This window comes from Motacilla alba, chromosome 10 (genome assembly GCF_015832195.1).
Source record: "Motacilla alba alba isolate MOTALB_02 chromosome 10, Motacilla_alba_V1.0_pri, whole genome shotgun sequence".
Taxonomy (NCBI): domain Eukaryota; kingdom Metazoa; phylum Chordata; class Aves; order Passeriformes; family Motacillidae; genus Motacilla; species Motacilla alba.
The window spans coordinates 20,156,864-20,184,747 of record NC_052025.1 but is presented as its reverse complement, the minus strand read 5'-3'; the positions used below and the strand labels follow the sequence as shown (position 1 = coordinate 20,184,747).

The 27,884-nt window shown below is 60.4% G+C and overlaps 1 protein-coding gene across 3 annotated transcripts in view; it reads right to left on the bottom strand.

Moving 5' to 3' along the window:
• The window catches only part of FRMD5 (FERM domain containing 5), a 63,846-nt gene that overhangs the window by 22,109 nt on the left and 13,853 nt on the right, over positions 1-27,884 (bottom strand). Inside the window, exon 1 of one of the 3 annotated variants that reach the window (XM_038147291.1) lies at positions 20,918-20,997. The exons of the other annotated variants lie outside the window; for them this stretch is intronic. The gene's annotated coding sequence lies outside the window, so the exon portion shown is untranslated. Of the gene's footprint in view, positions 1-20,917; positions 20,998-27,884 lie in introns of those variants that run through there. 3 annotated transcript variants of the gene reach the window in all.

Genomic DNA, 27,884 nt, shown 5'->3' with positions numbered 1-27,884 from the left:
CCCTCCACCCTGCCCACCCCACCTCCAGAGGGGCTGAGGTCCCTGCAGCACTCCCGGGGGCTGCGGCAGACCCTGGCAGGGGGAAAGGCCCCTCTGCTGAGCCCCAGCTCTCCCAGGACAGCAGCTCCCACCCTCCACCCGCCCGGGCAGGGCAGGACATCCCCACCTCCAAACCCTGGGCAAGCTGCTGGCTGGCACCACCCTGGATCCTGCACGCTCCCAGAGGATGCAGGGGATACTGTCCAGCCCCAGAGCTCTCCAGCGAGGCAGACCTTCCCTCCCGGTGACTGATGGCACGCCACCTTCGCTCTGCTGCCACGCAGCTTTTATGAATCGCATTTAGGATTTATAACTCTGTAATTGAGAGGCACAGAGAAGCTCTCTCCATAAAGCCAATTTGGTTCTCCCAATAACTCAAACTCGCTTTTTTTCACTCACGCAGCCTGGAGTGGCTCCAGGTGGCTCTTGTCGAGGCTGGCACTCCCCTGGCAAAAGGCAAAAGGCTCTCGGCACTACCGGCTCTGGTGGGAATTGTTCAGGGGCCAACAAACGTGTCCGGAGAGATCGTCACCACCCGTGCCTCTCCTCGGGAAGCCAGCCCGACCTGCTGCGGGCAGGACAGCTCTGCTCCTGCAGCCTGGGCTGCCTGGGCTTGTGGCAACCTGGAACGCTTTGCCAGTGGAGCTGGGAAGGGAATGGAGCGCCAGAGGGGCTGAGGGAGCTGGGAAGGGAATGGAGCACCGGGAGAGGCTCAGGGAGCTGGGAAGGGAATGGAGCATCGGGAGAGGCTCAGGGAGCTGGGAAGGGAATGGAGCACCAGGAGAGGCTGAGGGAGCTGGGAAGGGAATGGAGCACCGGGAGAGGCTCAGGGAGCTGGGAAGGGAATGGAGCGCCGGGAGGGGCCGAGGGAGCTGGGAAGGGAATGGAGCACCGGGAGAGGCTGAGGGAGCTGGGAAGGGAATGGAGCACCAGAGGGGCCGAGGGAGCTGGGAAGGGAATGGAGCACCGGGAGAGGCTCAGGGAGCTGGGAAGGGAATGGAGCACCGGGAGAGGCTCAGGGAGCTGGGAAGGGAATGGAGCGCCGGGAGGGGCTGAGGGAGCTGGGAAGGGGCTCAGCCTGGAGCAAAGGAGGCTCAGGGGGGCCCCTGTGGCTCTGCACAGCTCCTGCCAGGAGGGGACAGCCGGGGGGTCAGGCTGGGAACAGGGACAGGAGCAGAGGGAACGGCCCCAGGCTGGGCCAGGGGAGTTCAGGGTGGATTTTGGGAATATTCCTCCTGGGAAGGGCTGCCCAGCCCTGGCACAGCTGCCCGGAACAGGGATGGAGTCCCCATCCCCAGGGCAGTTTAAAGGACTATAAATGTGGCACCTGGGGACGTGGGTTAGTGTGACCTCGACGATCTCAGAGTTATTTCCCAACCTGAACTATTCCGTGCCACGGGGTCGGGGTCAAGTCGTGCTGCTGCTGAGCCTTTGCATCTGTACAAGCACAGGACAGATGCTCAAAACCCCAATTCTGACTCAAAACCTTAGTTTCAGACTAAAACCCCAATTCTGACTCAAAACCTTTTGAACAGGTTCAAAACCAAGCCGTATTTCCATCTCCCAGGATTGCACCTCAAGAATAAAGAGCATCACGCTCCAAGAGAGAGGCTAGAGGCCGGCGAGCGAGGCAAACCAGCTTTTATTTGTGCTACAAGAATGACCATATGTGGAATCCTTCTGGGAGACCGCAATCAGTCAGATTAACATGATAATGAACTCTGATTTGCCCAGCCACGGCGAGATCTTTGTCCTGGGAGAAGCGGCACTGCTCCCTGAATATTAACAACAGGACTCGGCTTTTTATAGCCAGAGAGGGCTGCGAGAGGGCTCCTGCCCACGGGAGGTGGTTTGCCCGGGAGGGGCTGGCCAGCCCTTTTCAGGTGTAAATGATGCACACGGAGAGAGGGGCAGAGAGCAGCAACCTCCCAACAAATCTGACACGCCTTGAGCCGCAGATGAGACACGGACAGCGCTGGGGGATGGAACCCTGCACCACAACAAGGCTCTTTCATCAATAACCCCGGGCAGGGGACACTGGGTGACAAACTGGGCACTGCACGGGGAACACCTGCACGGGTGACACGGGCAGGAAACCTCACACGGCAGAAAACGCCGCTGTGGGTCTGGGAGGGCTGTGCCGGCTCCGGGCAGGGCCTCGCCGGGCGGGGGTGCTGCGGGAGCCGGGGGGCTGCCCAGCATCACGGCGAGGTGAGAGGCTGCTGCTCCCTGCTCCCCTTCCCGAGGATGGGGAGAGATGGGATGCAGAGAGGGATGCTCTGCCCCCAGCTCCGTGCAGAAGATGCCGACCAGGGCTCCTGGGGACACCACCCCGGTGCCACCACCCCGGTGCCAGGCCCTCCTGGCCATACCAAGGTGCTGCTGCCACTCACTCCATCCAGGGGAGTCCTGGCTCACCCCTCAGCCAGAATAAAAACCCTCCAAAACCCAAGCCAAAACCCCCACTTTGCTCCCCAGATGACTCAGAGCCAGCTGTCTCCCCCGCTTTCCAAGCAGGTTCTCCTCTCCTAATGAGGGTTATTTTGAAAGAGAAGCTGACCCGGAGCTGCAGAGCGGTGCTGGGATCCTGCACGTCACAGACCCTGCAGATCCACAGCTCCTCTCGTTCAGGGGCTCAGCTGCCCGGGTCCCCGCTGAGCATCAACGGCAGGCTGTGCTTTTGGGAGAAGGCAGGCAAGAGGAACTGCTTGGCTGCCGTGGGTTTATTTCCAGAGGCTGCTGCAGAGATATGGGAACAGGCACGAGCAGGGATGCATTTGTCATCTCAGCAAGGCCCTTGTTTTGCCGCTGGGTTCAACTCTCAAAATACATATTCATTTAAATGCAAATGTCTGCTTTCACCTGGGACCCAACAAAAGCCCAGCGAAGTGAAAACACCGACCTTCCCCGCGCCTCTCCATCCCTGCCTGCCTTCCCTGTGAGAAAGCCTGTGAGGATGGCCAGGACCGGGGTGCCCTTGCCGGGGAGAAAGCAGAGCCCTGCCGGGGACTGCTGACCCACGGGAACCCCGGCTGGCCTGGAGGGGACTGCACAGCCGCTGTCACCCCCCGGCCCCCAGGGAGGGCTGCTGGCAGGAGCAGGGCGTGCAAGGTGCCGTGCTGCTGTCCCCATGCCCTGCAGCCCCGGGAGGGCAGGGCACCAGGGGGACAGAGCCCACGGACAGCGCCAGCAGGGCCATTCCAGCTGCAGAGGCTTTGCTCAGCTGCTGTTCTCACAGAAAAGCCCCCAAAAGCCTCTGTCCTTGCAGTCCCACGCCAGTGTCACAGGTGACCTTCCCCCAGAACCTGGGAGAGCACGGGACATGCCCTGGCGCCTGATCCGGGGATGCTGGTGTGGGCTGACACCTCCCTGCACACACCCACGGGACACGGTGCTGGCATTCCGCAGGAACGTGGCACGGAACTGCAGGCCCTTGGACTCAGAGCAGCCAGTGCTGCCCCAGCGCCATCCCCAGCGTGTCCCCAGCGCCACCCCCAGGGTGTCCCCACTCCCCGCTCAGCCAGGGGTGCCTGGGCCACGCTGAGCCCAGCTCAGCCCCGAGCTGGACACGTTCCCTCACACCACGGGGAGCACGCGAGGGGCTTGGCAGGCAAAGCTCTGGATTGCAGCAGGATCTGCAGTAACATCTGCAGGAAGGATGTGCCACGCTCCGTGGCAAGGAAAGCTGTTATTCCCTCCATTTCCCCAACTGGCCAGCAGGATCCAGCTGCCCACAAAAAGCCAGGCGCAGGATTACTCCTGCTTTGTTGGTTTTTTCAAACAGAAACGAGTGACCTTATTTCTGTGCTCTGTCCTGAGTGCTGGCACACCCCTGCCTCGGCTGCCTCAGGGTCCCTGGCAGGGGACACGGCAGGGCTGGGCACTGTCCCCTGCTGCCAGGCACCAGGGCACTCTGCTCCGTGGGAAGAGGCTGTTCCAGCCCCGCTGGGAGCTCCAGCCCAGGGCAGGGCACGAGAACAGTGACCCCACAGGGCGAGTGGGGCTCCCCTTCCGTCCCCACATCACGGAAAAGCCACAGAAAAGCCAGGTAAGGGAACAAGAGCCCCTTGGCACCCCCTGCACCCTCCCCGGTGCTGAACAGAGGAGCAGCCCGCAAAGCCAGCCTGCATTTCTATCAGCAAAGCCATCTCCCATATTACAGTCTGTGGGTAAGGGATCCCACCCCGGGGGCAGAGCTCCCATCGCTCTGAGCAGCCCCATCCCCTGGGAGCAGCACCCCCATTCCCTGGGAGCAGCACCCCCATCATCCTGAGCAGCACCCCCATCATCCTGAGCAGCACCCCATCCCCTGGGAGCAGCACCCCCATCACCCTGAGCAGCACCATCCCCTGGGAGCAGCACCCCCATCATCCTGAGCAGCACCCCCAAAGCTCTGAGCAGCCTCCCAATTGCTCTGAGCAGCACCCCCAAGGCTCTGAGCAGCACCCCCAAGGCTCTGAGCATCCCCATCCTCTGGGAGCAGCACCCCCAAGGCCCTGAGCAGCACCCCCCAGAGTTCTGAGCAGCACCCCCATCATTCTGAGCACGCCCATCCCTTGAGAACAGCACCCCAATTGCTCTGAGCAGCACCCCCAAGGCCCTGAGCAGCCCCATTCCCTGTGAGCAGCACCCCCAAAGCTCTGAGCAGCCCCGTTTCCCTGGGAGCAGCACCCCCAACGCGGAGCAGGAGCCAAATCCCAAATCCCAGGCGCCGCTGGGAAGCTGCCTTGATGCTAACGTGTTTGCTTTCCACATCAAACCCACCCGGCAGAATAAAGGCTTTCAGCTCCTCTCCACCAAAGCGTGTTTGACAAAGCTCCACGGCCGCAGAGGAGCCACTGGGGGGGCTCTGCAGACGCTCCGAGAGGGGCCAGGGGTGTCCCCAGGGGAGGGGACCCACCAGATCCCCCAACTCCCCTCAGAGAGGGGCCAGGGGTGTCCCCAGGGGACGGGACCCACCAGAGCCCCCAACTCCACTCAGAGAGGGGCCAGGGGTGTCCCCAGGGGAGGGGACCCACCGGAGCCCCCAACTCCACTCAGAGAGGGGCCAGGGGTGTCCCCCGGGGAGCCCCCAACTCCACTCAGAGAGGGGCCAGGGGTGTCCCCGGGGGACGGGACCCTCCAGAGCCCCCCCTCCACTCAGAGAGGGGCCAGGGGTGTCCCCGGGGGAGGGGACCCACCGGAGCCCCATAGCATGTGCCAAACGCATCCCCTGCCGCACCCACCGAAGCCAGGCAGGAGCCGGGGGCAATGCCACACTCCAGCGGCAAACAGAGGACAAAGCCAGCAGGTCCAGGAGCTCCCGAGCCCGGGAAGCCCGTTGTGAGCCCTCCCCGGAGCGAGGGCAGCAGCACAGGCTCCCTGCCGGCGGGAGGCTCCCAGCAGCTGCTCCCTGCCCAGCAGTTCATATTCCCATTAAATATTGCCCACCGGGCTGGCTGGGCACATCCAGGGCTCAGCACTCTGCCCTGCCGGCTGGGGCTCACCCCAAACCCACCCTTGCTTGGCAGGGGCACAGGGCAGGGCGGGCACAGCAAACAGAGGGCTCTCAGCTCCCGCCGGCATTCCAAACAAAATCCAAACCATTCCCACTCTCCAGACCTGAGGGGGTGCTCCAGGGAGGCCCAAAGGGCAGCCCCCAGCCGGAGCCCTGGGGTGTTTCTGCTCACGGGAAGAACGTGGGGTTGCAGACGGACGGACGGACGGAGCGCCACCAGCCCTGCCAGCTCATCAAACAGACCCCAGCCAGCTCGAGTTCCTTCATTGCTGCTCGAAACCAGCTCCTGGCAATGCCAAAAATCAGAGGCACGAGAAGAAACTGTCTGAATTCCACGTCTGTGTCAGCGTCCCAGACAGCCACCCCAGCCAGGGCAGTGGCGCTGCTTTAAATGCTGCTTAGAGAGAATTTCATATTTAGAGATAAAAATAATCCACAGAAACATGCCCCAGGGCTCTCCCAGGGGCCCAGAAGCAGCCGAGCTTGTTCACAACCTGAGTTTCAGGACAGATCTCTGCTGACAGCAGCAGCTCCCGGCCCTGCTGCACCTCCCCAGGGCAGGGGCAGCCCCCCGAGCCCCCCATCCCTGCCCCGTGAGCCCAGAGCAGCACAAGGGCTCTGCCCAGTGCCCCCAGCACCCCGGGGCTGGCCCGGCCAGCGCTCAGAGCGAAGGTGGATTACAGAGCCCGGCAGGGATTACCAGTGTTGATGGGCAGTGTGTCTGTTCCCTGCCCAGATGGCTCCTAAAGCTCCTGAGCCCGGATCAGCCTGGGGGGGAGGCAGGGCTCAGGGGGGCATTGCCCACCCTAGAGCCCGAGCCTGAAACCCCTGGTGTGTGTGCCCTGTGTGGCAGCACCTGGAGAGGGGAAAGAGGCAGCAAAGCTGGGGGCACGGGGCAAAACTGACCACTCGGGCCTTCAATACAATGAAATAAAGGAGATGAGGGTGGTGGAGCCATGCAGACATTTCCACTGGAACAGCCCTCCACGAGCACCGAGCCCAGCCCTTCCCCAGTACTGGGATGGAGTCGAATGCTCTGGCTCCTGAGTTTATTTTAAAACAGAGGCCTGCAGAGGCAATAAAAATAATTACAGTAATGAAGTCATTGTGCCTGCACTATCACATCGGATTATCTCAGGGCTGACAGAAGATGAGTCCCTGAGGAAAAGTCTCCCTTTACTCAGCGAGTCAGGAGTGCTGCCAGGACAGCCTGGGCACTGGACACTGCCAGGGTCAGCAGAGTCCCTCACCACTACTGCCAGGGTCAGCAGAGCCCCTCACCACCACTGCCAGTACAGCCTGGACACTGCCAGGGTCAGCAGAGCCCCTCACCACCACTGCCAGGGGCAGCAGAGCCCCTCATCACCACTGCCAGGGTCAGCACAGCCCCTCACCACTGCCAGCACAACCTGGACACTGCCAGGGGCAGCACAGTGCCTCATCACCACTGCCAGGACAGCCCAGGCACTGCCAGGGTCAGCAGAGCCCTGTCACCACTGCCAGCACAGCCCGGGCACTGCTGGGCTCACTGCCACCACGGAAATCCTATTAGAATCATCCCTTTTCTGCCTGTGCCCCCCTCCCAGGGGCAGCCACCTTCGCCCAGCGCAGCCCCTGCTGCAGGAATGTCCCTCCCGCAGCCCCCTGCTGCCAGCTGCTCCTCTGTCCCAGCTGCCACCGAGCCCACAGGGCCCCTGGCTCGTGTCCCAGGGGACTCTGCAGCCCCGGCGTGCTGTGCCAGCATCAGCCCAGCTCCCCTGTGTGTCCCCACCCCAGCTGCCCTGCCAGGGACAGGGACAAGTGAGACTGCCCCTCCAGCAGGGCTGGAAAGCCCTCCTGTGCCAGGGCAGGGCTGGGGAGCCTGGCTGAGCGGTGACTCAGCTCCCACCAGCACTCCACATCCACCTGAGGGAGGCGAGGGAAGCAGGAGCCCCAGCAAAAGCCCCAGCACCCCACAGAAACCCCTCTCCCCTGGGCACGGGCCAGCAGGAGCAGGGCAGCAGCTTCCCAGGGGCTCCTGGCTGGGACACACCTGAGCCCTCCCCACAGGGTGTTCTCCTGGGTTCAGCCTCTCCTGGCTGGGACCTGCACAGCTCAGACCAGCAGCTGGTTGTGGGTGTTCAGCCCCTGGAGCAGCCAGAGCAGGGGGGAACACCTGAATTCAGCTTGGAGGAGGCTCTGGGGAGAGCTGCAGAGGAGCTGGGGGCAAGGATGGAGGGACAGGACACAGGGAATGGCTCCCACTGCCAGAGGCAGGGATGGGTGGGAGATTGGGAATTGGGAATTGTTCCTGGCAGGGTGGGCAGCCCTGGCACAGGGTGCCCAGAGCAGCTGTGGTGCCCCTGGATCCCTGGCAGTGCCCAAGCCAGGCTGGATGGGCTTGGAGAAATCTGGGATAGAGGAAGGTGTCCCTGCCCAGAACAAGATGGGCTTTAAGGCCCCTTCCCAGCCTCACCAGTCTGCAGGAAATCTGTAAAAAATCCAGCTCAGCTCAAGTCCTCCCTCGCTGTTCCCTGTAAGCAATCACCAGCCCCGGGGCACAGACCCCTCCCTGCCCAGCTGCCCCATGCCAGAGCAGGAAGAGGCAGCAGGGGCACCCCGCAGCTCCTTCCCCCTCCCACAACATCTTGTGCTACTGATTATTTCTGATTATTCATGTTAAAAAGGGCCCTCGGCCCCCCTCGGCAATATTTACCTCCCTTAATTAAAGATGGCAGCAATAAACATGAAATATGGACAAAAGGAGGTTTTAATAAATGCTGCCTCGGGGAGCCCAGAGCCAGCCTGGCAACGCTTCATATCTGCTGCTGCACTGTTATGGAATTCAGACAATGGACGGCCACATAAAAGCAATATTAAAAATAATTATCATAAATTAGGCCCGGGTAGGCTGGAAGCCCCCAGGTGGGGGGGAAGAGCCTTCCCACAGATTTTGGAGGAGAAGCCACGAGCCTGGCTCCTATCTGCTCCATCTGACAGGAGAGCCCAGCCCTGGCACCCCTTCCAGCACCACGAATAACCATAAACACTCTCTCATAAATAACAATAAATGCTTCTCTGCCTCCCGTTCCTGCTCGCAGTTGCAGATTTCAAGGAGGCCAAACCTGAAACAATTAGTCAGCGCCTAATTAGTTTCCCCCTGCCCTGTGGAGCAAGGACCCAGCTCCCAGTCAGCATCCCAAGGCAGGATTCAAATATTTGCATTCAGGGAGACAAAACTCTTGGCAAAGTCCAGGTTTGAGCATTTAAATTGGAATTTCTTTGGGACAGGGACTTTGGGCCCTTCAGGGTTATGCAGAAACTCATCTTATCTTACACCTCTGCAGGACAGGGCTCCAAAAGTCTGATGGAAAACGGGCAATAAATAAGAAGGATGAATGTCTTCATGGGCAAACCCCATCCTCTGACCCCGATCCAAGGAAAGATCCACTGACAGCAGAGAACAGGCACTGAAACTGGTGAAAAATGAACCCTGTCAAATCTGCTTGAGCTTTTGATGAGTTTAAAAATTGGTTAATAAAGGCAACCGTGCCAATTTAATAGATTTAGACTCTGGCAGACACTTAACCTGGTATCGCATGACATTTTGATTAAAAATTAGAGAGATACAAGAGCAACATGACACGCACTAACAGGATTAAAGGCTGGCTGCAACACAATTAGGATGCTGCAACTGCTGGGTGGTTTATCAGGGATGCTTGACAGGGAAAACAGGTCCCGCTCCCAGGATTTTAACCAAAAAGCTGCAAGAAGGCAAAGGAAGCAGTGCTGTGCAGGTGGCAGAGAGCACAGAGCAGGAAGGTGCCAGGTGACTGGTACAGAGCAGCTGGAGTTGTGAATTAAATGCAATTAAAAATCAGCCCCCAGGCTGTGGCTGCCCAGCCCCTGGAATGCCCCAGGCCAGGCTGGACAGGGCTTGGAGCAGCCTGGGGGGGTGGAGAGTGTCCCTGCCCCTGGGTGAGCTCCCAGGTCCCTCCCGAGCCAAACCCAAACCTCCCCGCGCTCTGTGGTTTCCTCTCTGCCGAGCTGGGAATGGGGAGGGTGCACATCCATCTCCCCTCCTCCTCAAATCCTCCCCCGGGTTAAAAATCCCGCCTGGGCTCAGCAGGGACGTGCTTTGCCAGTGGTGGGAAGCCGAGGTGGCCCTGCAGCACATCTCCAGGGGGTGAGAGGTCCCAGCTCCTCACCGGGGTGGTGACAGCAAGGTGGGGACAGGGCGCAGGCCACGGGGAGGAGGGATCCGCAGGGAGGTGACCCTGCTCCCCCCAGGCTGAGCCTGCTGCTCAGGGACGGGGCAGGAAAAGCCTCAGGCTGCCCTCGCAGACTGAATTTGCCCTGTACATCCCCACCAGCATCAGGACTGCAGTGTTTTTAAACCCACACCCCGGTTCTGACACTCTCTGAGGAGCTGCCAACAGCTTTGGGCTCGTAGGATATTTACATCTGTGATGAAAGTAAACAACAAAACTGAAACGGATCAGCTGGTCTCAGCTACAAGGGAGTCACTGCAGCTCCTCCAGTCCCTGGCTCACAGCTCATACCCAGGGCTGCTCCCCCAGCCAGCTGCTCCAGCTGTTTTGGGAGGAAGCATTCATTTAGTGCCATTCCTCAGAAACGCTGACCTGGCACCCGCACCCCAGGGCTTCCCCAGACTCATCCATGGCACTGAGGCAAAGGGCTTGGACTGCAGCTGAGGGGATGAGGATGGGGACCCCAAACACACGCCCACAGCTGCAGAAATCAGCAGCCCTTCTTCTTCCTCTCACCTAACCCGCTGCAAACTCCGCTCTCCTGCGGAACCTTCGCCTCAGCACCAGCCCCAGCCTCGCCCAGAGCCCAGGGGCGTTTCCCAGAGCAGATCCCAGCGCTGAGCCCCCATCCCAAACCGGGGGGAAGGGATGGAGGGGCAAAAACACCCGACAGCATCCTGGAGAGGCAGAGGGCTCCCAGCCCCTGAGCTCAGGAGAGCGTGGACTCACCACAGCGGGGTCCAGGGCAGCCACAGCCACGGGAGCGACCACAGGAGTGACCACAGGGAGTGACCACACAGCCACAGCCACGGGAGTGACCACAGGAGTGACCACAGGGAGTGACCACACAGCCACAGCCACAGCCACAGCCACGGGAGTGACCACAGGAGTGACCACACAGCCACAGAAGTGACCACAGGGAGTGACCACACAGCCACAGCCACGGCACTGACCACAGGAGTGACCACAGGGAGTGGCCAGAACTTTAAAGCTCCCCCAGCCCCTGCTCCTCAGCTGCTCCCCTTCACTCCCACCTGCCCCACCTGCCTGGGGCAGGGCAGAGCCTGCCCAGGGGGGTCACTGGGGCCATTGACCCCTGGCAGGAGCCGATTGCGGGGGCAGAGCCCCGTGCCCTTGGTGTGCTGGGACAGGAAAAGCAACCCCTGGGTTCTGCAGTAGCAGGAATTCCTGGAGAGCGCAGGTTTGGTTTCTCCATGGCCTCCTGCGTCCTCAGGGTGGCACAAAAGCCCTGTCCCTGTCCCTGCAAACGCTGCCTGGGACACCACAGGACCATGGAATCACAGAGTGCTTTGTGCTGGAAATGCCCTCTGAGAGCCTCCTGTCCCACTGCTCCCCCAGCTCCGCCAAGGCCACCACCAGCCCCTGTCCCCAGGTGTCACACCCCCACGGCTTCCAACCCCCGCATGGCACAGCCGCAGGGGTGTAAAACAGCCAGGGAGCTGCTCTGCTCCTCCCCTTCACCTGGGGAATATTGTACGGAGATATTGTCCCTGGGAACACCGTATGGAAATGTTGTCGTGGCTGCCCCTTCCCGAGCTCCATCCACGCTGCTCAAACAGCACTGAGCTGGTTAATCCCATCCTGGCTTCCTGCAAAGACCACGCCGGTTCCACCCAGCCTCTGCTATTTTGAAGCCACCAGATAACTCTGACTTCTAATTTTATCTTTTGAATAAAACGAGCCCAGAAGCCCCACCAAACGACAGCGTGTGACAAACCAGGCCCGTGGCTTCTGGGAGCTTCAGTCAGACAAAGACAGACAAAACCTCCATCTTTTCCCTCAGGAAATTCTTCCCACACTTTAACACTTGCTGTTCAAGTAACGCTCAGCCCTGCCCGCGTTACACCAACGTCACCCCCGTGACCAGATCTGGTGGCATTTCGGGGACCAACTGGGATTAAAACCACATTTAACACCTGGTTTCTCCCCCCGATCCCTCTACCTCCTTCCACCTCAACTGAACCTGTGAAATCACGGTTTCTAGTCTCCCGTTTTTTACTTTTTGTTGTTTTGCGTGGCAGTCACTCCGGGCTGGATGAGCAGCCTGGCTCCAGCAGCCGCCCCAGATCCCGCCAGGTGCCTCAAAACACAAGTGCAAATTTAGGTAGGAAAAAAGGCCAAGGTTTTGCCCATTTTAGCATCAGAGCCCAACACCCCGCTCACCCCTGGCCTCGTCACCACCCCCGAGTCTGCAGCAGTGCCCTCCCCAGCCGTGTGCCCGGAGCAGGAGTGCCAGGGCAGCGCCCGTCACGCCGATGCTTTTTGACTAATTACTGCTATAAAAAGCAAAAAGCTGTCGGAGAGAATTATTCGGCTTCTGCAAGAGTGAAACAGAGACACATCTGAGAGGAAATGGTGCCCCTTCAGACTCCAGCGGTGCCTGCAAGGATTAACTCAGCCCGTGCAGCACCTGCCAGTGGCATCATTTACTGCAGCCATCCCAAAATGCTCTGAGTGCAGGGGGAAGGAGCTGGAAGGCAGCTCGTGGTGCAGGACAGGCCTGGGGAGCAGGAGTCCCAGAGGGGTGACACTGGGAGTGCCAGCACAGGGGACATCAGGGACATCAGGGACAGGGGTGTGACACTGGGAGTGCCAGCACAGGGGACATCAGGGACACAGTGTGACACTGGGAGTGCCAGCACAGGGGACATCAGGGACACAGTGTCACACTGGGAGTGCCAGCACAGGGGACATCAGGGACAGGGGGGTGACACTGGGAGTGCCAGCACAGGGGACATCAGAGACAGGGGGGTGACACTGGGAGTGCCAGCATAGGGGACATCAGGGACAGGGCTGTGACACTGGGAGTGCCAGCACAGGGGACATCAGGGACAGGGGGGTGACACTGGGAGCACCCAGCACAGGTGACAGCAGGGACACACTGTGACATCACGCACACGGTGTCACACTGTGCTCCAGGACAAGGTGGCATCACACACACAGTGTCACACTGTGACATCACACACACGGTGTCACTGTCAGAGCTCCAGGATAAGGTGACATCACACACACTGTGACATCACACACACAGTGTCACACTGTCAGAGCCCCAGGACAAGGTGACATCACACACACAGTGTCACACTGTGACATCACGCACACGGTGTCACACTGCTGCGTGTCACAGCCCTGTCCTGGCAGATGCCAGGGAAGGCAATCTGCCCCTGCCCGGGGGACACAAGTGGCCTCACGTGGCCCCACGCAGCCCCCAGGGCCAGGGGCGTGGGAGGCAGAGTCTGTTGGAAATCTCTGTCCCTGTCCCTGCCGGGTGCCCGGGGCTGCAGAGGGTGGCTTCCCGCAGGGTCTGCACCACCCTGCTCCCTCCAGCCTGCTCCTCCGCCAGCACGGCGGCCCCTGCTGAAATCAAAACCTCAGAACCGCATTCAGAGGGAGCAGCGTGGGCAGAGCCACCCCGAAATCCCTCAAACACAGAGGGATTAACCGTCCATTAATTGTCCCGGGGCAAAAAACCACACCGAGCTCGTTTTCGGCTGAGCTGTTTCTGACCACAAAATCTCTTTCACGTCGCGGCCTCTTCCCCTTCTTCCACTGACTTGGGTTCCCAATTTGTTCACTCCAAAGCCTCTCTTTGTGTCTGCGTTTAAATTTTCACCTCCGCTGATTTCCCGAGCAAAAACCCATGGGGTGAGCGAGGAGCTGGGAAATGCAGCGCGGGCCCAGGGGCTGCAGCACGGGGCACAGCTGCATCCCGCAGCGCCGCTCCCCGCTCTGCAGTCACCTCCCCGGCTGCAGGAGCGCCCAGCACCCAGGGCACCTCCTTCCCTGCCCCGGGGAAGTGCTCCAGGCCAGGCTGGAAGGGCTCGAAGCCACCTGCTCTGGCAGAAGGAGTCCCTGCCCATGGCTGGGGTGGGATGAGATGGGCCTTGAGGACCCTTCTGCTGTGGAAACACCCACAGAAACGATGCTCTCCTCCCTTTTTCACTCCTCATTCATTCAACTCACCCCATTTGTTATTTTTTCTTCAAGGTTTGGAAGTAAATCTTCGGTGGGCTGTGCTGAAGGAGCTTCTGTGAGCTCCTCTCTGTTCTCCAACAGAGAAAAAATATTGCCAGCAGATTTTGCTTTACACTGAGCTCTGTCACTCAGGTAATAAAGTGGATTGATTCCAAGGCTCAAGGCAGGCTCCGGGGCAGCTCCCTCAGGCACCGACGGGCTCAGACAGCCAGGAATTCCCACAAATGGGCCTTGATGGCAAAGGGCAGCACAGTCACAGACAGATGCGGTCAGAACTGGTGGCTGCAAAAACAGCCCCCAGAAGGAGCCCCCTTGGGAATGGGATGGGGATGGGGATGGGGATGGGATGGGGATGGGGATGGGATGGGATGGGATGGGATGGGATGGGGATGGGGATGGGGATGGGATGGGGATGGGGTGGGGATGGGATGGGGATGGGGTGGGGATGGGATGGGATGGGGATGGGGATGGGATGGGGATGGGATGGGGATGGGATGGGGATGGGATGGGATGGGGATGGGGATGGGGATGGGGATGGGGATGGTGTGGGGATGGGGATGGGGATGGGGTGGGGATGGGGATGGGGATGGGATGGGGATGGGGATGGGGATGGGGTGGGGATGGGGATGGGGATGGGATGGGGATGGGATGGGGATGGGATGGGGATGGGATGGGGATGGGGATGGGGATGGGATGGGATGGGATGGGGATGGGGATGGGATGGGATGGGATGGGGATGGGGGGATGGGGATGGGGATGGTGTGGGGATGGGGATGGGGATGGGATGGGATGGGGATGGGGATGGGGATGGGGATGGGGATGGGGATGGGATGGGATGGGATGGGGATGGGGATGGGGATGGGATGGGGATGGGATGGGATGGGATGGGGATGGGATGGGATGATGGGATGGGGATGGGGATGGGGATGGGATAGGATGGGATGGGATGGGGATGGTGTGGGGATGGGATGGGGATGGGGATGGGGATGGGGATGGGGATGGGGATGGGGATGGGATGGGATGGGGATGGGGATGAGATGGGATGGGGATGGTGTGGGGATGGGATGGGATGGGGATGGGGATGGGATGGGATGGGATGGGGATGGTGTGGGAGCAGCTGCCTGGCAGGGAGCACCAGGAGCTCAGCCTCAGAGAGCAGTGTGAGAGGTGACACGGCCGTCATCCCCAAATGCCTTCACAGAGAGAAAATATCAGCTGCTAAAGGGCTCTTCAATCAAGTGGAGAGAGGCAGCACAGCCCCAGCCCCCAGGGGCTGCAGCAGCCGCGCTTGGATTAGGAACATGATGCAGTTTTTAAAAACAAGAGCGATTAAGTAGTGGAATAAACTGCCCTGGGGGTGGTGGATCCCACAGCTCGCCGTGCCGTGGAGAGGAGCTCTGCTCCAGCACGGGCTCCAGCCTCAGCCCCGGGTGCCTCCACAGTGCTGCCAGCTCCCACAGCCCCGGGGCAGCAGCCAGGGGTCCGGGAGCCCAGACCCCAGCAGGATGGTCCCTGGCACAGCAGGAACCCAGGATACCTCCCTGGCACAGCAGAGACCCAGGATGCCTCCCTGGCACAGCACACATCCCAGGATACCTCCCTGGCACAGCAGAGACCCAGGATGCCTCCCTGGCACAGCACAAATCCCAGGATACCTCCCTGTGCTCAGCCCTGGGTTCGGTGTCCTGATCTGTACCACGACTCCGAGCGAGCTCCCGTTGTCACCCACGGCCCCATCCCTGGCAGCGTCCAGGCCCAGGCTGGACAGGACCTGGAGCACCCTGGCACAGTGGAAGGTGTCCCTGTCCCCACGAGGCTCCCTCACGGAACCGGATGAGCTGCAAGGTCCCTTCCAGCCCAAACCACTCCGGGATTCCATCAGCACATGGCACATGTGGCTTCTGTGCAAAGAGCTGAGGGGGGGGACAGGTGAAAAGGTGGGGAGGCGGCCCATGGTACCCAGCCCTCTCCACCGCTCATTTCCACAGACACAGATTTCTAAGCAAAGCCAAACGATGCGATTTGCAGTAAATCCTCCCTCTGGAGCCAGCTCCCCGTGCCCAGCAGGACGGCGGCACGGGTTTGCCTTGGGGCAGGGTGCTCTGCTCCCAGGATCAGGAGGTGTGGGAAAGGAGGCAGGGATAAATGGGGATACTTTGCGGGATATGGCAGCTGCGGAAGGCACTGCCACGGTTTCACATGCAAATGCCCCAGCCCGGGGCTGAGGAGCAGCTGGGAGCATCGCTGGAGGATGCCGTCGCCACGGCAACGGGACGAGCACGCCGCGGATCAAGGACAGGATTTCATTGTCCAAGCGCCGAGGGTTCTTTAGCCCCGTTCCTAGGGACCGCGTGTTAATAACAGTTGCATCCTATTTATCCTGGGCCTTCATTGTCTCCGTAATGAGCTCTCCAGGTTTTCCTGGAGAGCGTTTCCTCGGAGGCGCCGCGCCAGAAACGCGACTCCGAGTTAAGTGGTTTGCTTCGCTGGCAATTCCCTGCCATGCCCACACGCTTTGAAATACAGAGCAGGCTGATTAACTATTAATAACAGGGCACTGACAAACCACACGTTCTGCCCCAGTTTGTGCCAGTTGTTCCTGAGGCCCCCGGAGCTCTGGCCGTGGCTGCAGGGACGCTCCTCAGCCTGCCGTGGGTGGGACACACCTTGGTCACCCCCAGCCCGCCCATTGTGCCCTGTCCTGGCACTGCCTGGTGCCCTGGAGCTGCACATTCCGGCGGGTTGGGTGAGGATCAGCTGAGGCGGATGATGATGATGATGATGATGAATGACAGGGCACGGCCGTGTGTGCACAGCCCACAGATCTGCCCAGTGCCCCCAAGGATAGCGCCACATCCACATGAGTAAAGCCTGGAATTACTTTCCTACTTGCAGAGGGTTGGACTCAATGACCTTGGAGGTCTTTTCCCACAGAAGCGATCCCATGATTCTATTAAATACCTTGACAATATTACTGTGCTGTTAAATTATTTCCTGCATAGCCAGGCCTTCCCCGGCAAGGTCTGGCTCCAGTGAACCCAATCCCTTGTCCCTTCGGCATCCCTGTGCTGCTACAGCTGCTGAAATCTGCCCTGAGACCGGGGAGCTCCAACGTGCCCGCGTCCTGGGAGCCCAGCACACCCCACACAGGCAAAGGCGAGGATTCAGCAGCCCTTGGGAAGCTCCGAGTGTCTGAGCGCAGAGGCAGCACTGGATGGTGTTTACCATGGTCCTGGGCTGTTCCCAGAACTCATCCTGCTGGATGAGCAGGGCCAGGCCCCTTCTCTTCAGTCTTGGGGCAGGAGCACAAACGTCACCGTGCAGCAGGGAAGGTGCCCAGCCCTGTTCAGAGGAGGGAGCTGTTCCTGGATGGGGCGTCAGTTTTCCATGTCACTGTTCCCTGTGCCAGTTTTCCCTGTGTCACTGTTCCCTGTGTCACTGTTCCCTGTGTCACTGTTCCCTGTGTCAGTGTTCCCTGTGTCAATGTTCCCTGTATTACTGTTCCCCATGTCAGTTTTCCCTGTGTCAATTTTCCCTGTGTCAGTTTTCCCGTGTCACTGTTCCCCGTGTCACTGTTCCCTGTGTCACTGTTCCCCGTGTCACTGTTCCCCGTGTCACTGTTCCCCGTGCCAGTTTTCCCTGTGTCACTGTTCCCTGTGTCAGTTTTCCCGTGTCACTGTTCCCCGTGTCACTGTTCCCTGTGCCAGTTTTCCCCGTGTCACTGTTCCCCGTGTCACTGTTCCCCATGTCACTGTTCCCCGTGCCAGTTTTCCCCGTGTCAGTTTTCCCCGTGCCAGTTTTCCCTGCAGATCTGCCACCCATGGCACCTCCCCGGCGCGGGGGCTCGGGTGGGAGGCAGCGGAGCGGGGTGAGAGCATCCCCAGCTCGCTCAGGAGTGTGCTGCTGCTGAGCTGGGGGTGCTTTCACCCCGCTTCACCCCTCGCAGCCCGTCCTGGCTGAGCTGTGGCTGCGCTCACTCTGTGCTGTCTCTGTAAATCCCAGTGGCTGCTGCATCCCTGAGGAGGAGGGATCAGCACACCGAACCCGCAGGGAGCAGGGGCTGCCAAGCCCAGCTCTGCAGCCACTCTCCCTCTGTGAGCCCAGCTGCTCCCAAATCCTGGGATTCACCACCTCTGCCAGGGCAGAGCTGTCCTCTCCAGGAAGAAATTCCTTCTCATGCCCCACCTGAATGTCCCCTGGCACAGCTTCAGGCTGCGTCCTCTCGTCCTGTCAAACTTCATCGTGTTCAGAGCAGCTCCCCGTCCCAGCCATCACTCTCCCAGGCACAGGAACCACGCAGCAGCCCTGGTTTCCATTCAGCTTCTGCCATCAGTGTCATCCCTGCTCAGCATTCCCGGCTTCCCACTCCCTGAGCAGCCCACGCCAGCCGTGGCAAACAACCCGGCCCTTCAAACACACACAGAAGTTTTCTTTTCTTCTTTAACCAACAACCACTGTCACTAAACCCCCTCTCTGCTTAATGCAGCTCTGCATCAAAACACCTCCGAGGCAATTCGTTTACACCAGGAGAACTTCTGAGGCTGGAATTTTCCCTGATGGCGCTGCTGGAAGGCTACAGCAGCCCAGCAGGTCAGCCAGTTGAAAGCAGTATTTCATCTGGCAATTTATTCAAATAAATCTTTCAAAACATGAAATAAGCTATAAAGATGGAGACTGTCAAAGGCTGCAGTGGCTGAGCTCCTGAGTGGAATGACCAAGCAGGAACAGCAGCTGGGGGACACCAGCCCAGCCCCCGGTGCTGGGGACAGGCTGATCCTGGAGGGGCTCAGCAGGGTAACGGTGATGGCTGTACCACGGGAAGGTGGTTTTGTTAATTAACACCGTCACATGTGCAATGATCTGAGCACCCCAGAGAAGCCACCAGCACCCGGTGGGGTTTTAGAGGCTGTGAACCCCCCGGGTGTGAGCTCAGCCGCAGCCCCAGCCTGGAGCCAGCCAGCTGAGGGGAGTTCCAGGATAAGGAAGGTTTTCCTGCCGCTGTCTGGGCGAAGGAGGAGCCGAAACAAGCGGCCAGGCATGCTCTGGGGGAAGAAGAGCCCCTTTGTGGCGGGCACACCACGGGCATTGTCCGCTGGCGCTCGCCCCCGCAGCCGTGCCCGGCATGGAGAGCTGCCCCGCTGGGGCACGGGCTCCTCTGCCAACAGCCCAGGCTCAGCTCCCTCCCTCAGCCTCTGCTCTCCTCACCAGCTCCACCGAGCAAGAGAAGAAACGATGGGGACTGAGTAATCACAGAGTCCTGGAAGGGTTTGGGTGGGAAGGGGCCTCAAAGCCCCTCTCATCCCAGCCTGGGACACCTTCCCCTGTCCCAGGCTGCTCCAGCCCCATCCAGCCTGGCCTGGGACACTGCCAGGGGTCCAGGGGCAGCCCCAGCTGCTTTGGGCACCTGTGCCAGCCCCTCACCACCCTCACAGGGAACCATTTCTTCCCAATATCCCACCTAAGCCACACTCTGCCAGGGAGCACACGTCAAACTGTTAATTCTTATGTTGGATCCGCTGTAATTCCAAAATTCTCAGCCTCATACAAATCTGAAGGAAACGGTTTTGCTAAAACCAGTCAAGGCTGACCTCGATTGGGGTCCTGCTTCATCAAAAATGCTGAATTTTGGAGGAAAAAAGAGCAGGTATTTTGTGCTTGCACTGCATCCATGCCTGCTGCTGGGAATGGAACTGGCTGCTCAGGGAAAACCAGGAAACAAAGGTTAATCCAGCAGCTGAGGTGCTGGTGCTGTTTTGAAGGTTACAGGCCTGGCGGGATCTGTGGGCTTGACTCTTCTTTCACGGATGCCCCAAAATGAAAAGCTGCTTTGAAAATCCTGGGATGGCTGTGGGGATCTGATGGCTCCGACCCATTTCTGCAGTGTGTGGCGCAGCCCCACTCTCCAGGAGCTTTGGGACCTGCACCTCAGGGAAGCTGTGTCCCTTCTTGGTCCTCCCTCAGTGGGGATCGACCCCTGCCCAAGTGTGGCAGGTCCCTGCAGTGCCATCCCTGCTCCTGCTCCCCATGGCACGGCACGGCACGGCACGGCACAGCTTCTGTGTGCTGGGCACAGCTTCCCCGTGCCAGGCACGGCTTCCCCGTGCTGGCCAGGCAGCTCTGCTGATGCCCACGAGCTCTAATGGGAAGCTACAGAGCCATTCCTCCCCGTCAGGGCTAAGGGGCACGGCAGGGACAGCGCGGCTGAGCCACAGAGGCTCCCCAGTGGCTCAGGAGCCAGCGGGGTCACGAGCCACGGCCTCGCTCCCCAGAGACAGAGCCAAATTAGTGTGTGCATGGACTGGGGAAGCAGCTCCTTAAAGCAGGATGACGCAGGGTGAGCGCTGGAGCAGAGAGACCTCCCGAGGCACAGCTCGGGGGCAGCTCAGGGGCAGCTCAGGGGCAGCTCTGGGGCAGCTCAGGGGCAGCTCAGGGGCAGCTCTGGGGCAGCTCAGGGGCAGCTCTGGGGCAGCTCAGGGGCAGCCTGGCAAAGCCTCCCCCTGGCACCGGCAGCGGCAGCACTGCACCCCGCAGCCTCCCGCAGGTCAGAGCCGTGGAACTCTCTGGCCCTGGGAGAGCCCTCTGGGCAGCTGGAGGGAGGAATGCCGGCAGCAGAGACATGCAGGGAGCACTCTTCCCACTCCAGCATCCTGCTCCAGCATCCTGCTCCAGAACCCACTCCAGTATCCCAACCTAGCATCCCACTCCAGTATCTTAATCTAGCATCCCACTCCAGTGCCCACTCCAGTATCCCACTCCAGTGCCCACTCCAATATCCCACTCCAATATCCCACTCCAGAATCCCACTCCAGTGCCCACTCCAGTATCCCACTCCAGAATCCCACTCCAGAATTCTACTCTAGAACCCCACTCCAGTGCCCACTCCAGAACCCCACTCCAGTGCCCACTCCAGTATCCCATTCCAGAATCCCACTCCAGTATCCACTCCAGCATCCCATTCCAGAACCCCACTCCAGTGCCCACTCCAGTATCCACACCAGTATCCCACTCCAGTGCCCGCTCCACCGTCCTGCTCTGCCAGACCAGTCCCTTCCCAGTGTCCGGGCAGCAGAGCAGACTCTTTGTTCACTCGTTCCACACGACTCGCGCTCACTCCCAGTTAACCCCCTGCACCTACTGGCTCAGGACAGGATTGTCACATTTCTCTGCCCTCGCAAACGCAGGAGGCGCTTCCATCCTCAGGATCGAGCGCAGCCTGCTCTCTGGAGCAGCTCGCAAAGCCTAAACCCTGATCCTCCCCGAACACCTTGGATTCCGAACAGAAACTTGGTCGTTTCTGGGTCTGCTTTGAAGCGCGGGTTCCACAGGAAGCCGTTTGCAGCATGAGAATGAGGATTGTGTAACGATTTCTCCTGGAGATAACGGCTCTGCGGAGCTGCCAGCCCGGAGCACTGGCACCGATGGAATTGGCAATGGAGCAGCCCAGCCTTGGGAAATTTTTTTTTGGTAAGTGTTAGTATTTCATAATAAAGATTGTGATTACTAATCCTAGGAAAATAAAGCAGCTTGAAGAGGCTTCCTGGTCTGATTTGGGTTCGCAGCAGCCCGGCCTGGCCTGGAGGCTGGCACTGCTGCTTGGCAGGCTGAGCCAGAGTCTGCTCACATCCAGCAGCCCGGGGGCACTGGGAAGGGGTCCAGGATGCAAACCCAGGGAATGTTTCCTCCTTCTTCTCCACACACTCACTATCTTCACCCCCAGGAATGGGATCCTGCACTCCCAGCCCTTTTATTCTCCCCTTCCCCATTCCAGAGGCCAACCCAGACCCCCAGTTTCCCTTCCCCACATGATTTCCCTTTGCTGCCCCGGTTTGCAAAGCCTCTTTTGCTTCTCTTCCCTGAGTTCCGTGGTGTTCCCTGTTCCTGCTGTGCCCCGAGTGCCATTCTGTGCCCCACGGGGGTGCCCTGTCCCGGGGGTGCTCAGCTCCTCTCTCCAGCATTCCCCACCCCAGGCCATCTGCAACTTTCTGGACAGCGTTTGCTGTTTTTGTCCTGTTTTTGTCCTGTTTTTGCCCTGTTTTTGCCCTGGTTTTGCCCTGGTTTTGGGGTCAGCTGCCAGCCCAGCTGTGGTGACAGCTCCCACAGCACACCCCGGCCCCAGTGTGCTGAGGGGTCTGGCTTACGTGGGGAGAAGCTGTCTGGGGAGCTGGCCAGCAGCGCCAGGAGCCTCAGCCCGGCAGCAGAAGGCAGGTCCTGGCACAGCCCCTCCGAGGGGCTCCGTGGCAGGGGGGCTGGCACTCCCGTGGAGGAGCAGCCTTGGCTCCCAGGGGCGAGCTCTGCCCAGGACTCCGTGCCCACGGGGCTGTGCCCCCCTCCGGGGACCCTCCTGGAGCAGAGGAACCCCTGCATGCCCGAGCCCCCGTGCCAGCGGTGCCCGAGGCACACAGCCCCACGGCGGCGAGCGTTAATTATTGAAGCAGCTCGTTAAAGATTGAGATGGCGGGTGACCGACAGGGAGGGGGACAGCGACGTCAGCAGCAGCTCTCCAGCTGCACAGCGTCCTTGCTCCCGGTGCCAGGGGACCCGAGCTCCCCGAGTGCCCAGGCGGGCTGCAGGATGGAGCGCCGCGGCCAGAGCCCCCCAGCCCGTCCGGAGGCCAGGGCAGCCCGGCTCAGCCTGCAGAGGGGTGGGCGGGGGCTCTTGGGGACAAACAGCACCATTGTCCCACCGTGCGTGCTCCCCACGTGCCTGTCCCTGGGCGTGGGCAGGACGGGCAGGTGGCTGCGCGGGTGTGGCGGCGATTCCTCGAGAGCCAGACGCCCACGGACAGGGCAGCGATGAGGGCAGGGCTGGGGCTGGCACCTCGCTCAGCCTGGCACTGCGTCCTGGCTCCTGTGCCAGCAGCTCCAGCCTCTCTCCCTGCCAGCCACCCTTCCTGCCCCTCCTGAGCTGCCCTGCTGCGCCCCACAACCCCCCTGCCTTGAAATCACGCCTTGCTCCCAGCCCTGCACAGCTCCAAAACCTCACACGGCCCAGAGCACCTCGGGTTTCACCTTCCAGGACATTGCCTGTACCTCTCCCTGTGTCAGGACATGAATCCTTCCCTGGCAGGGTGGGCAGCCCTGGCACAGGTGCCCAGAGCAGCTGTGGTGCCCCTGGATCCCTGGCAGTGCCCCAGGCCAGGCTGGACACTGGGGCTGGAGCAGCCTGGGACAGTGGGAGGTGTCTCTGCCATGGCAGGGTGACACTGGCTGGGATTCAAGGTCCCTTCCCACCCAAACCATCCGAGGATTCTGCAATTCCAGGATTCTGTACCCACCATGCAATCTCAGCAAGGAGTTAGGCCACGGAGCAAATACCAGGTGCTGTTTGTGCACCTGAATCCTCCTCAAACACAGTTAAACCTCTGGTGCCCTCTGGGACTTTTTCTGTCTACATTTTAAAACACCCCCTGGTTAGTGCTGTGCTGGAAGCAAACCGTCCCCAGCCCCGTCAGGCTGTGGCCAGAGGAATTCCCTGTGCTGTTGCAAACCCCTCTCGTTCTGCAGCATCCTCCTGGCTCTCCTTAGCCAGGGGATGTGGGACTGGCTGCAAACGCCACCAGGGTGCTGTATTTAAACTGCATTTTGAATGCTTGTGTTTTACCTCGCCTCTCTGTGCAGGGGCTGCACTGAATCACCTCAGTCTGATTAATTCCTGGCTCCTCTGAAAGAGTCCATGTGTCGTTGTCCATGTTCCTTGGAAAGCCTGTGTGGGTGAGGGCCACAGATCCACCAGCACAGACAAACACCTCATTTTTAATGGGGACACACGGAATGATGAACTGGATTCTTACCCCCGCAGCACCCCACGGAGCTGGGGGATCCTCCTCCCCAGACTCCCTCCCACGGGAGCAGGTGTCAGCAGCTTGTCACTGCAATGAACTGTAGAATTCCTGCCAAGGACTCAAATCAACCACTTCGGCCTTTCCCAGGGAGCTTAACCCGCTCCAAAGCAAAGAAAATATTTATCTCCGTCTTTAAACCCAGCTTGGTGCTGAGGTAAGCCCAACACACCTCAGGATCCAGAGGCACCTGAAGCCGAGCGGGGCCTCTCCCCTCTCCCCTGCTCTCATTTGTGGTGGTAGATGAGAAACTGCTCCAGCTCCTCCACGGCACAAAAAAATCTCTTGTGAGTCCTGTATCCAATTAAAATTATTTCAGGCTTAATGATCCAAGCTGCTGCTGGTGATGGAGCAGCGTGCTGCTGCGTGAGCTCCTCATTCCACGCTGTCCCTCTGACGGAAGCCAGAGAGGGAGCGTTCCCTGCTCCAGCAGCGCTGCCGGGCCCGGTGAGGGCTCCAAACACACCTGGGGCAGTGAGACCCTGTGCCAGGGGACCCTGCTGTCCTGCCAGGAGCACGGGGCCATGCCTGCAGGGCTCCAGCTCCCTGCCTGGAGCTCAGGTTACTGCTGGGGGGCACGGGGGACCTGCCCTGCTCAGCTGCAGGATGCATCCCAGGAAAATCGCTCTGCTGGAGCCTCCCGGAGCAGCCCAGCACCCCCCCAGGGGCAGTGGTGGCACCAGTGGCCCCGTGGCAGGGGCAGTGGGAGGCAGAACTGCCCCAGCCTGTGGACCACTGCAGCATTTCCCCATGCTGGAGTGTTTGTGGGCTGGGTGGGATGTGATCAGGCTCTCAGGCACTGTCCCAAGGGCCCACAGATTGCAGCAATCTCCTCATCTCTCTTGCTCTTCCTGCTCACTCTGTTTTCTCCTTCCCCTCTTTGCTGCTCTAATATTTATCCGGGCTGACAGCCTTTTACCCTCCAGGAGCTCCTGAAAATGCTGTGCCCAGAGTTCTTAAACCTTGACTGAGTTCCAGCGAGCCTGCAGGAGCAGGCACTGCTGGGACCTGCCCAGCCCAGCCCAGCCCAGCCCCTCTGGGGCTACAGAAAACACCAGGGCTGAGAGCCCAGCTGGGTTTGCTGCTGTTCTGGGCACCCATCGAGGTATCCCTGCCCCCACGTGCGTTCCCCTGGGGCTCAGCAGCGCTGGGGACTCTGCAGGAGGGTCCTGAGCCCACCCACCACGGGTTCCCTTCCCAGGAGACCAGCGTGACCAAGGCCCACCCAAGCTGCAGCCCCTTGGCACCTCCCCGGGTGTCCCAGCACTGCCCCAGCTCCAGGGCTGTGAAACATTCCACCTAAACAGCTCCAGCAGGAGCTGTGGCTGCAGCAGAGAGCTCGGAGCAGATCAGGCACACACAGCTGACAGAAGGCTGCGGTTTGCCATGGCCACACCAAAGCACAGCGAGGGAAGCTCTCTGGGGCCTCTCACAGCAGTTCCCTCCTCGCTGCGGGGCTGGGATGGAGCTGGGCTGCTCCGGGTGTGCAACAGAGAGGGATCATATCAGAGACCACCCTTGGAAACAGGGATCATGTCTGGGATCAGTCTGGGTGTAACAGGGATCATGTCTGGGATCACCCTGGAACAGGGATCATGTCTGGGATCAGTCTGGGTGTGTAACAGGGATCATGTCTGGGATCAGTCTGGGTATAACAGGGATCATGTCTGGGATCACACCCTGGGTGTAACAGGGATCATGTCTGGGATCAGTCTGGGTGTAACAGGGATCATGTCTGGGATCACACCCTGTGTGTAACAGGGATCATGTCTGGGATCAGTCTGGGTGTGTAACAGGGATCATGTCTGGGATCAGTCTGGGTGTAACAGGGATCATGTCTGGGATCAGTCTGGGTGTGTAACAGGGATCATATCTGGGATCACACCCTGGGTGTAACAGGGATCATGTCTGGGATCATTCTGTGTGTAACAGGGATCATGTCTGGGATCACACCCTCTCTATAACCAGGATCATGTCTGGGATCATACCCTCTCTATAACCAGGATCATGTCTGGGATCACACTCCGTGTGTACACAAGTTTCCGTGTCTCCAGTTTAATGCAGGGAAGGTTCTGCCTGTCTGTTCCAGTTACTCACATCAGAGTGGGTTTCACAAGGGATTAGCGCAGCCCTGCTAAAGGAAAGGGATGCTCCGGGAGAGCTGCAGGAACACAAATGGAATTAAACCTCTGGGACACCTGTGGGTGTAGGGAAATCAGTGCAGCTGGCACTGCTCTGTGTGCACGCTGATCTGCTGCACAGGTTTGTGGCTGCCCACTTCCATCCCTGGGCGTGTCCCAGGCCAGGCTGGACGGGGCTTGGAGCAACGTGGGGTGTGGAAGGTGTCCCTGCCATGGCAGGGGTGGGATGGGGAGAGCTTCACAAACATTCCCAACTGCAGCCATTCCAGGATTCTCTGCTTATTTTAACCCCAAATAAACACTCTGATCACATTTTCTCTCTCTGATGTGTTGTTTGTCCTACCAGAACCATGAAGGGGCTCAGACCAGTGTGATTTACAGGAAATAAAGGTGAGGAGGTTCCTCACCCCTGACCTCAGAGAGGGGCGATTGATCTGCTCACCCACCACGGGGCCATCCCAGTGGCAGTGCTTGGAAAAGAGCCTCTGGTCCCCCCAGAAACCTGCTGGGAGCTGCAGCTCTGCACAAGGAGACACTGCTGCTGACAAAGCAGGAAAAAACTGCAGCCCCGGGTGCTCTGTGTGCTCCCCTGGAGGAGATGCACTGCAGCATGGATGCGCTTCCTGCCCACTGCACCTCTGCAGCATCCAGGCTCGAACAGCCCAAAGTCCCTTCAGGCCCTGCGGGGGCTCTGAGCTCTCCCTGAGCCTTGTCCTGTGCAGGTGAGCACCCCCAGCTCTCCAGCCTGGCTCCAGAGGGGCTCCAGCCCTGCAGCAGCCCCGTGGCCTCCTCCAGACTCACCCCAGCAGCTCCAGGTCCTTCTGCCCAGAGCGGCGGGCAGCTCCAGCCCCGCCGGGATCCCGGGTGGTGCTGCCCCGCAGAGGGAGCCAGGGCAGAGGCACCATCTGCTCCCCCTGTCCCATCACTACCTGCCCCGGTGGAAAGCAGGCTGCGCCCCCCAGTCACCCTTGAGGACAGATCCGTTCCCGGCTGCTGCTTGTGCTGGGGAGCAGGAGAGGCAGAGCAGAGCCCGAGCCACCCCCGTACCACCCATCCCCGACCTCTGGAAACCGCCAGGGGCCTCCCGAGTTGTGCCAGCCCCTCCTCGGGCGAGGCAACCCCGCTTCCCTGTGCTGCGGAGGGCGGTGCTGGGCGCCGATGCCATTCTCCAGCAGCGCCGAGCTCTCCCCAGGCGCGCCCCGCGGAGCCCCAGCTCCATCAGGGCGGCGTTGGCTCCATCAGGCTCCTGCGGGGCACAGACTGACGGGGACACGGCAGAGGAGGTGGCCCTGTCCCTCTGAGCCGCTGAGGAGCTCAGGTGGCTGCAGGGTCAGCGCGGATCCCGCGGCTGGAGCGTGCGGAGGGGACGGAGAGGGAAGGCAGCTGTGCCTGGCAGCTGGAGGAACTGGGATCGTCCCTGGGTGATGGGCACCCAGCTCTGCCCGTGAGAGGTGCTCTCCTGGAGACGTCCCCCACAGCCCCCCAGAGCCAGCCCCACGCTGGGACACCCGGCTCTGGTGTCACCAGCAGCCCTGGCCGGTGCCGCTGCACACCACGCTGCGGGTTGTGGCTGGGGGTCTGGTGTGAGCCAAAATGGTAATTCAGGGAGAGAACAGCGCTGTGGGAAAAGCTTCCCAGCGCCCTCTCCAACGGGCATGTTCATTAGTATTAATTACAGTGAAAATCCCACTCCAGCCAGGGTGATGGAACACAGCATTGACCAATTAGAAGATAGAAACTGGATGTCCTGGCCTGTGACCCCACACTGGGGAGCGTGCCCAGGCAGCAGCACGGCCCCCGAGGAGCAGGGACCGCCCTGCAGGGCAGGCTGTGCTCCCGCTGCCGCCCCGCTCAGGTACCGCCAGCCCCGGCTCGGCTCTCGCTGCCGCGCTGGGCTTGGCAGGGCTCCGGAGGGGCCGGAACTGCCCGAGGGCTCTGCCCCGCTCCCTGCAGGGATTCACACCCCGCTCGGTGCAGCCTCAGCGCAGCGCCTCCTCCTCCTCCCGCTGTGGGGCTGGGGGTCTGCCCGACCCTGCCAAGCACCGCGCCAAACACTGCCTGCCACCACGGCCCTGCCCCGCAGGGTGTCTGTCTGTCCATCCCAGAGCTCCCATTCCACGGCC